The sequence below is a fragment of the Bubalus kerabau genome, chromosome 3 (assembly GCF_029407905.1).
Source record: "Bubalus kerabau isolate K-KA32 ecotype Philippines breed swamp buffalo chromosome 3, PCC_UOA_SB_1v2, whole genome shotgun sequence".
NCBI lineage: Eukaryota > Metazoa > Chordata > Mammalia > Artiodactyla > Bovidae > Bubalus > Bubalus kerabau.
In genome coordinates this window covers 158,792,896-158,802,170 of record NC_073626.1, presented here as the reverse complement: position 1 = coordinate 158,802,170, position 9,275 = coordinate 158,792,896, and positions in this window count along the sequence as shown.

The following is a 9,275-nucleotide window of genomic DNA, read 5'->3' as shown; positions in this document are numbered from 1 at the left end:
TTAGTGAAGTCCCTTGCAGCTTCTTAAATACACTAAATAGGTTCCTTTCAAAGCCCTCTGAACTTGCTGTCCCTTTTCTGAGGATCCACTCTTTCAGAGACATGCCTGGTCTGCTCCCTCCTTTCTTCAGGTCTCTGCTCAAATGTCACCTCTTGGGAAACGCCTACCATGACCACCTTACCTAAAGCAGACCCCCATCAGTCACCCCCTACTTGCCCTGCTGTACTTACCTCCCCCAAACTCACCTGACATTACATCTTCTCCCCACTTGTTCATTGCTTCCATTGGTTTTTCTCTGCCTCTCCTTGTACATACTGTCCCTGATTGCAGAAACTGTATTGTGTTTACCAACATGTCATCAAAACCTGGCACATCACAGATGCTCAGAAAACAACTGCTGAGTGCATGGCAGAATGAAGGAATCTGACCACCTCATTCACAGTGAAGTAGCCAGGGCTCAGGTCAGGAAGAACTTGTTCAAGATCATAATGCAGACTCGTGTGTGATAGATCCTGAGTCAGCCATGTCTCCTGACCCCCAGAGGGAGGCCAGTGGAATCCAGGGAATGGCCCCCTCACTCACAAACCCCCCAGAGTGGATTCTGAAAGGGAAACTTAGCCCCAGACAGCCCAGTGCTCAAGGTTGCTTTCTGGCTACACCTGAATCTCTTCACATCTCTTACTCCAAGTATGTTCTGAATCCAAATGAAAAGGTGCTTTAAAAAAAAAAAAAAAAAAAAAAACAGGGATGATGATCACAGGCTGGGGGTAACCAGTCCTGGACTATGCCCACAGAAAGCAGGACAAGAGTCCACTGGATTTGATTTTCAAGTGGTTAGGGCAGAAGGAAGCCCTAACAACAAAGAACAGTTGGAATTGGAATGGGTGTCAGGGGCAGGGTGAAACACTATGAGAACCCTAGAGAAACAGGAGAAAGCCACAGCTATCCATTTATCCATTTATGTGACATTCAGCAGATACTTGTTGAGCACCCTCTGGAGTGTCTGATGATATGCAAGGACTGTGCATGGGTGGGACAACCTGTGAAGCTTCAGAGGCCCAAGGAACCTGATCCTGTGTGACTTGTCCCCAAGAATCTCTCTGTAGAACTTCATCAGCTGAATTCCTGAGCACTGGGGAATCCCCTACAAAGAACGTGACACGTTCTTCCTCTTGTTTGCTCTGGCTCAGTGACTCAGATAACAATGACATCCATACCTGAGTGATGGATGCTGGACCCTCTATAGCTCATTTTGTCCATCCCCTGCCCCTAAAAACAAACAGAACTTTTGTAAATCCAGGCAAGGATGGGTCATTCTTAGAGATTCCCCAGCAGAGTTAGTCCCATATTTCCTTTGTTCAACACTTTGTTACTATTCTCAGCCTTTCAATCATAAAGCTCCTCCTGGAGTTTGTCCTCATAGCTTTCTGCTACACCTTTTTAAGTTTGCTTTTTTTAAGTCAATCTCAGTCATCACAGATAATTCTCCAGCCATCAGACTCTGTCTGTACCATTTACAGTGAAAGTGAAAGTTGCTCAGTCGTGTCCGACTCTTGAGACCCCACGGACTATACAGTCTATGGAATTCTCCAGGCAAGAATAGTGGAGCGGGTAGCCTTTCCCTTCTCCAGGGGAATCTTCCCAACCCAGGGATCAAACCCAGGTCTCCCGCATTGCAGGCAGATTCTTTACCAACTGAGCTATCAGGGAAGTTCCATTTACTAAAGAATACATTAAAAAATTAATCAGCCAACAAATATGCACTGAGTATCAGTGATACACAGAACTCTCTGGTAAGTTTGGGGAGAGGTTCAAAGAGAAGACAGAGGAGAGAGCAGTGGGTCTGGAGGCAGATATTAACTTGGAATCACAGCTCTGACACTTGTCCCCATGGGGACAAATACTCTTCCCCGTGGAGTTTATCATCTGTGCAATGGGGTGAGCAGTCCCTGCTCTATCACCCTGGGTTGTTGTGAAGCTCAATAAAGATGATCATAGGCAGGGGCTTTAAAATTGTAAAATTCTACAGAAGTGTGAGTCAGTTGCAAGACTGTGTAGTGGAAAAATCCTGAGCTTACAGCCACAGAGCTGAGCAGGCTTGACTGTCAGAACTGATTCCGTCACCTACTTCCCCTAGGACTTTGGGCAGGTCATTTCACCTCCATTTCCTTCTCTGTAAAAATGGCTTATGTGCAAATAGAGACACTGCACACAAAGAGTATCCTTCATTGGCTCCTACTACCTAACAGATTCTCAGCTTGGATTTGTGCATTCCTTTGCAACTAATGGAGTAAGAGCAGTACAAATCAACAACCAAGAAGAGAGTGTAGTGGTGAACACCTTGGTCCAACCAGACCTGAAGGGTCAGCCTGAGGATCAGTGAAAAATGAGACCAGAAGGGCTGTGACATGAGGGAGATGGGAAGGAGAAATGCCAGCCAAAGGAGTTTGGGCTTGAGAGAATCATTTATGGACATTATGGAGCCATGGATGTTCGTGGAGTAGTAGGATAATAGATGAACAGTATTTCTGCTCTTTGGGGAAAGTGGCTGAAGAATGGGACACATTCTATAACTGTTGGGTTCTTCACTCCAGGGCTAGGTGCTAAGTGGTTGGAACAGAACACAGGTTTCAGAGGATCAAGGTCTGACCAGCACCTCTTTTGCATAGCTAGAGCTCAGAGCAAACTTGCCCACATTTCCAGAACTTGGGCCTTGTATTAGTCATAAATAGCTGTGTAACAAATTACCTCAAGAAGTAATGGCTAAAAAGCACAACACAAAAAACTTTATCGTCTTACAGTTTCCTGAGAGTGTCCCAGCTGGAAGGTCAGGGCTCTAGGTGTTTCAAGATGCCAGCTAGGACTGCAGCTGCTGCTGCTGCTGCTGCTAAGTCGCTTCAGTCGTGTCCAACTCTGTGCAACCCCAGAGACGACAGCCCACCAGGCTCCCCCATCCCTGGGATTCTCCAGGCAAGAACACTGGAGCGGGTTGCCATTTCCTTCTCCAATGCATGAAAGTGAAAAGTGAAAGTGAAGTCACTCAGTCGTGTCTGACTCTTAGCGACCCCATGGACTGCATCCTACCAGGCTCCTCTGCCCATGGGATTTTCCAGGCTGCAGCAAGGAACCTCAATCACTCACCATGTGGACCTTTTCACAGGGTTGCTTGAGAGGCTTGTGGGATGGCCGCTAGCTCCCCAGAGTGAGTGTCCAAGAGAGAGCATGGTTACAACATCTTTGATGCCCTAACTGCAGAAGACACCCACCTTCACTTTCATGGTATTTTATTGGTCACACTGACTAATCCCAGTACGATGTGGGAGGGGTCTACATAAGGGAATGAGCAAGGACTGATGGGAGTTTTCTCAAGGGGATTGCTACCATGGTCAGAAGAGTGAGATATGGAAGAGAATGATCTTGGGACCAAACAGACCTGGGTTCAAATCTCAGGTCCTTGACTTACTCCCTGTGTGATCTCAGCTGAAATCTCAGGCTTTGATTTCTTTTCTGTAGAATGAGGGGGCTTCCCTGGTGGCTCAGATGGTAAAGAACTCACCTGCAATGCGGGAGACCTGGGTTTGATCCCTGGGTTGGGAAGATCCCCTGGAGGAGGGCATGGCAACACACTCCAGAATTCTTGCCTGAAGAATTCCCATGGACAGAGAAGCCTGGCAGGCTACAGTCCATGGGTTCACAAAGAGTCGGACACAACTGAGCAACTAAGCACAGCACAGAATGAGGAGAAAAATATAGCTCCAGCATCAGAAAGAGTACAGGAAGTTACAAGGTGTTCCTCATAAAACTTTTGGTCCAGGTCAAGCCCAGAGGCTGTGTTTGGTAAATGGGAGTTTGTTTACTGGGATTACAACACAGACAGGTAGAAACAACTGTTCTAGAAGCAAAAACCATCTCTGTTGTTAGGGAAATTAAAATGGAATTAGTCTTGCTCAGGCTTCAGAAGCAGGTGGGCAGGCCTCTGTCTGCCTTCTGACTCTGCCTGGACAGTGTGCCTGTCAGGAAGCACGACTGTCACCAGCCAATCAGGAGGCACTTTAGATAAGAGAGGCTGTGGGTCTTGGAATTTCTGGATCCCCTGGGGACCTGGTCAGCCCCCAGGGGTCTAGAAAATCTTGTGACTCACAAGGTGAAACAGACAGCATTGTAAGAGTTAAAGAAAAACCAGAGCTGGGTTTTTGCATGCAAACTGATGACAAACCCACAAAACTACAATTTGAAGTCTCACCCAGGGAGTGGACACACCACCGGGGACCCTTTCCCAATTGGGACTTCAGATTGCTGTCATTCGGGATTTCCCAGCACTGTTCAAGTCTGGACATGGATTTCAGCCCAACTGGGTGATATATATGCTGCTTACTCCTCTCTACTGTTTCTCTTTCTTTTCTTCTAAGAACTGTGTATTGAAATTAAGTTAAATAATCTTTTATAAAAAATTGAAATTGTTTTTGGGTAACCAGCGGTTTCTTTTGTAAACAAATCCTGCAAACCTAAAACAAAACTTTCAGCAAAACATCTGTGGTAGACTGAATAATGCCCCCCAAGCATGTCCATGTCTTAATCCCTATTCTGTGAATAGACTACCTTATATGGCAAAAGGGGCATCCTCAGGTGGTGCTAGTGGTAAAGAATAAGCCTGTCAATTCAGGAGATGTAAGAGACGTGGGTTCAATCCCTAGGTCGGGAAGATCCCCTGGAGGAGGAAACAGCAACCGACTCCGGTTTTCTTGCCTGGAAAATTCCATAGACGGAGGAGCCTGGCAGGATACAGTTCACGGAGTTGCAAAGAGTCAGACACAACTATGGCAAAAAGGATTTTATAGATGGAAGCCAATAATATTGACATGGGGAGATTGTCCTGGATTATCTGAGTGGACCTAATGATGCAATCACAGAGTCCTTATAAGAGGCAGATGCACTTGACCCTCTGGGGCCCTGGCCACTTTTCTTCCTCCTCCACTGCTCCCCTCAAGAGCTTTGCAGAGTCAGCTCACAAATCACGGAAGAGAGAAACCTGCTTCAACCAAATTCATCCCAGCATGCCGACCAGCCCTGGAGAGAAGGCTCCTTGGTCAGCGCACTAGAGTTTCCAACTCTTTGCAAACCCCCTCCAGGCAGGGAATTAAAACAAAAAGACAGGGAAGGAGGAGGAGCTATCTGAGAACTAAGCTTTCCCCAAACACTTGAGCAAGTCTTAAACATCCTGAGGACTCGAGCCGACAAGTTCTAACTTACCAAGAGCTCTTCCCCGCTAGCTGTACCAACTAATTACAAGGGAAAGGTTGAAAGGGGAGTTCTGAGCTTTTCGTGACAGTGCGGTTTTCTCTTTTACTCTCCTCTCTCCTCCTCCATCTCCCTTCCCCATTATCTGATTCCTGGCAACACTCTGTTGCAGGTAGGTAGGAGCTGGCTGGGCCCACTGAGCACAGACTCGAATTGAATCCCCACCTCTACACACTGCTCACCCATCAGCATCCTCCAGAAAAAGGTTAGCAAAAAGCCTAACCTTTCCCTCAAGACAGCATTTAAAGGCAATGTTAATTTCTCCTTGTACAAGTAATGCATATTCATGAAAAAGCTACTAAGAAGACACTTAAGATCATTCTTCCAACCACCAGAGATAACACACTATCAATATTTTGATGTACAATAAATTCTTGACATTCCCAAGAACTGTATTTCAAGATCTTCATGAATCTCCAAATTTAAGAAAAATGAGGCAGCAAAGTGAAGGCCCACTGGAGAGGAGCACGGGCTGAGATACAGGGAGGTGCTGAGCTACTTGCCCCAAGCATGCTTCTCAGGCCCTGCCTCCAGGTGTGCCGGCGAGACGGCCAGGACGTGTGGCAGAGCATCCTGCCCTATAACCATGCCAAGCTGTGGCCCGTCACCCGCACTTGCCTGCCCCCTGCTGAGGGCCCCAGGCCCTGCATCCTGGGCCGCTTTTATGAGCACAGACCACAGACCACAGACCCATAGGACGTAAGCCCAGCGTGAACCCCATGGGCGAAGATAACTGGAACTGTATGACGTTGAGCGGTAGCGATGAATCAGAGGAAGAGGGGGAAAGCGTGGAGGTCAGGCCGGAGACTTCTTGGGAGGCGAGCTACTGTCCTGCCTATGGGTGTGGATACGAGGGAGAACTTTTAGACTTGGAGAAGAAGGGTCTGTGGCTGGAACTTCTGGAGAGTGGAAAGATTTGATTTCTGTCTCTCGCTGCTGGACAGAACAAGGCAGTGACCGTACGTATCAGCCAGTCATCAGACTTCTAGATGCCAACTATGCCATCCTGCAGTATTTCTTTCATAAACGTTTTCCCATCCAGTGGCAGACAGAGAGTTTCTCCTTTTGGATCGTGCGTACATTGACTAACATCAAGAAGGGCGTCCACTTTGTGTTGTTTGACCACAGTGTTGAGGGCTTTGATTCGTGGCCTGAGCAATGTGGAGTCTGTAGGCCCCAATCCAGTGTCGTTGTATGGGGCCGTCCCTAGGCCATTCTTGTAAAAACAACCTGACTGTACCTTCCAGGAGCTGGAACTATTGTCTGGGCCACCTCAGTAATCAAGGGCTTGTAGTTCCTGGCTTCCTGGGATCTCCTGGGTCCAATTAAGGGTCCGTCTGGGTCCTGCCTTTAAATTCTGGAAGCTACAAGAAGAACGTTCTCACATCAGATTTACTGGCTGCTGCTGCTCTGAGGCAGCCCCTGGTCTACGCCCCTCTGGTTCAGCCCCTGTGCCCTCTGCCCTTGTCTTCCGTTTCTGCTGCAGAGGCTTCATTGGTCACTTCCAGGCACCCTCTCCTCACCTCTGAACTAGAAGCTCATCCCTATGACTGAGTAATTGCAGTCCCTAACCTTCTGTGATTTCAAGATTGCCACCAGGACTCAGAGCTGAAAGTTAAACTAGCTTAAAAAGTTGTTTGAAGGCAGAGGGTTCTGCCCACCCTGTGAACAATGAATTTGGTCACCCTGAGCCCACCCCTACCCTGGATTGTATGGTGTATAAAATTATTATTTTGTTACTTTGAAATTTGAACATGGAGATAATATATCAGGAATATATCTTCCAATCATAGATAAATATAATATATAATATATAGATACAATTTTTGCCTTAAAGAAAAAGGAAATATTAGGGGCAACCAACCTCAAGAAGTTTTACAAAGAGATTCTAACTTCATGGAAGCAACCTAAGTGTCTAGTATCATACAAATAGATAAATAAGATATGACATATTCCATTATATATATATATATATCACATTTTATATATATATCACATTATATATATATATATCACATTTATATATATATCACATTTTATATATATATCACATTTTATATATACATCATATATATCACATCTTATATCTATATATATCTCATCTTATTTTTATGGCTGGATAACATTATATTATGCTGTTGTTTAGTCGCTAAGTCATGTCAGACCCATTTGTGACCCAAGGACTGTAGCCTTCCAGGCTCCTCTGTCCTTGTGATTTTCCAGACAAGAATACTGGAGTGGGTTGCCATTCTCTTCTCTTCGTGACCCAGGAATTAAACCTGCATCTCCTGCATTACCAGATGGATTCTTCACCACTGAACTATCAGGGAAGTCCCAAAATTATGTTTTTTACATATATTTACATATATAAATATATATTTATTTTATATATAGTGGAATATTCATATGCTCAGTTACAAGAGAGAATGAAATTTTGCAACAACATGGATGGACTTGGAGGCTATCATGCTTACTGAAATAAGAGGAAAACAAATACCACTTATATATGGAATCTAGAAATACAAGAAACTAATGAATATAACAGAAAAGGAGCAGACTCACAGATATAGAGAACAAACTAATGGTTACCAGTGGGGAGAGGGATGGAGGAGGAGCAAGAGAGGAGTAGGGAATTCACAGTTGCAAACTATTATGTGTAAAATAAACTACAAGGATATATTCTACAACAACACAACCAGTACTTTATAACTGTAAATGGATTATAACCTTTAAAATCGTGAATCACTAGATTGCACACTTGTAACATATAGCATTGTGCATCAACTATACTGCAATTTTTTTAAACAGAAAGAGAAAAAATGTATTTAAAATAAAGATCTAACAATAGTTTTAAAAGGGAGAGAAACTGTAACTCCATACCTAATCTTTAGCATCATAAGCTTCAAGGATATCTGTTTGAAGCTGAGGGATGGATAAAGTGCCACCCACTTTACAGATGAGGAAACTGAGGCCAAGGGGAGAGATCAATTTGTCTGTGGCCCTCAGCTAAATGGGAGTCAAAATGTAGCAGAGAAGGGAAATGCTTTGGCAGTGTCTGCAGAGAACGGGCTGGTGCGTGCATTGGCCAGGGAACAGGGAAGCCAGCAGGAACCCTGACTTCCCACTTGCACAAACAGGTTGAGCCTCCAACTTGATCAAACCCAAGTTTTATAGGATCTGCAGCCAGGCATATTGTCTGGGATTGGAAAATGAGACACTAGTGAGGTTGAACATCCTTCTACTGGCTGGTGGCCGCTCGCTGAGACAGGGCGTGTGCCCCCAGGTATCAGAGCTGGGGCCAGTGCATCCCCAGAAAAGGCAATCAAGAAGGAGAGATGCTCGCCCAAATGTCACAGGAATGCTTGGTTCAAGACTGTGCGTCCTACCCACACAAGCAGGGTAAGCTTGCCAGAGCTGAAAATCTAGGATCAGCCCGCCTCCCACCCCTGCCCTGCACTTAACACTGCTTAATCCTGGTCAAGTCTTCTGACAATTAGCATCATGCAGTAACAAATCTGCCTTGAACAGAAACATCCAGACACCCCAGACTGGCAGTTGAGCTTACACCTCCATTTCAGGACAACCAAAGAGCTCAAGGCAATGCTTTGGATTTCTGTTGTAACCTGTAAAGCTGCCTGTCCCTCCCATGCTCCTCCAGGATCGAGCCTGAGGCTAAAAGCCCTCACTTGCCACTCCCTTTGCACCGCCCGGAGCCAGCTGTGTGGAGTCCTCCATTCCTAGACCTGCCTGGGACTGATTCATCCTCTGCCAGATTTCCCTGAGTCGCACAGCCCAGAGCCTGTTCTCACCGCACCCACAAAGCCCTGCTGCAAGCCCCTCTCTTGCGCAGGAACCTCTAAGAGTCTATTTCTTTTTCCTCCACCACGCCTAAGCTCCTATAGCTTGTCTTCATCTCCTCAGTGGCTCATCAAAGAGAAGGAGGAGGGTGATGAGAACAATCCTCAATAATGATTTTT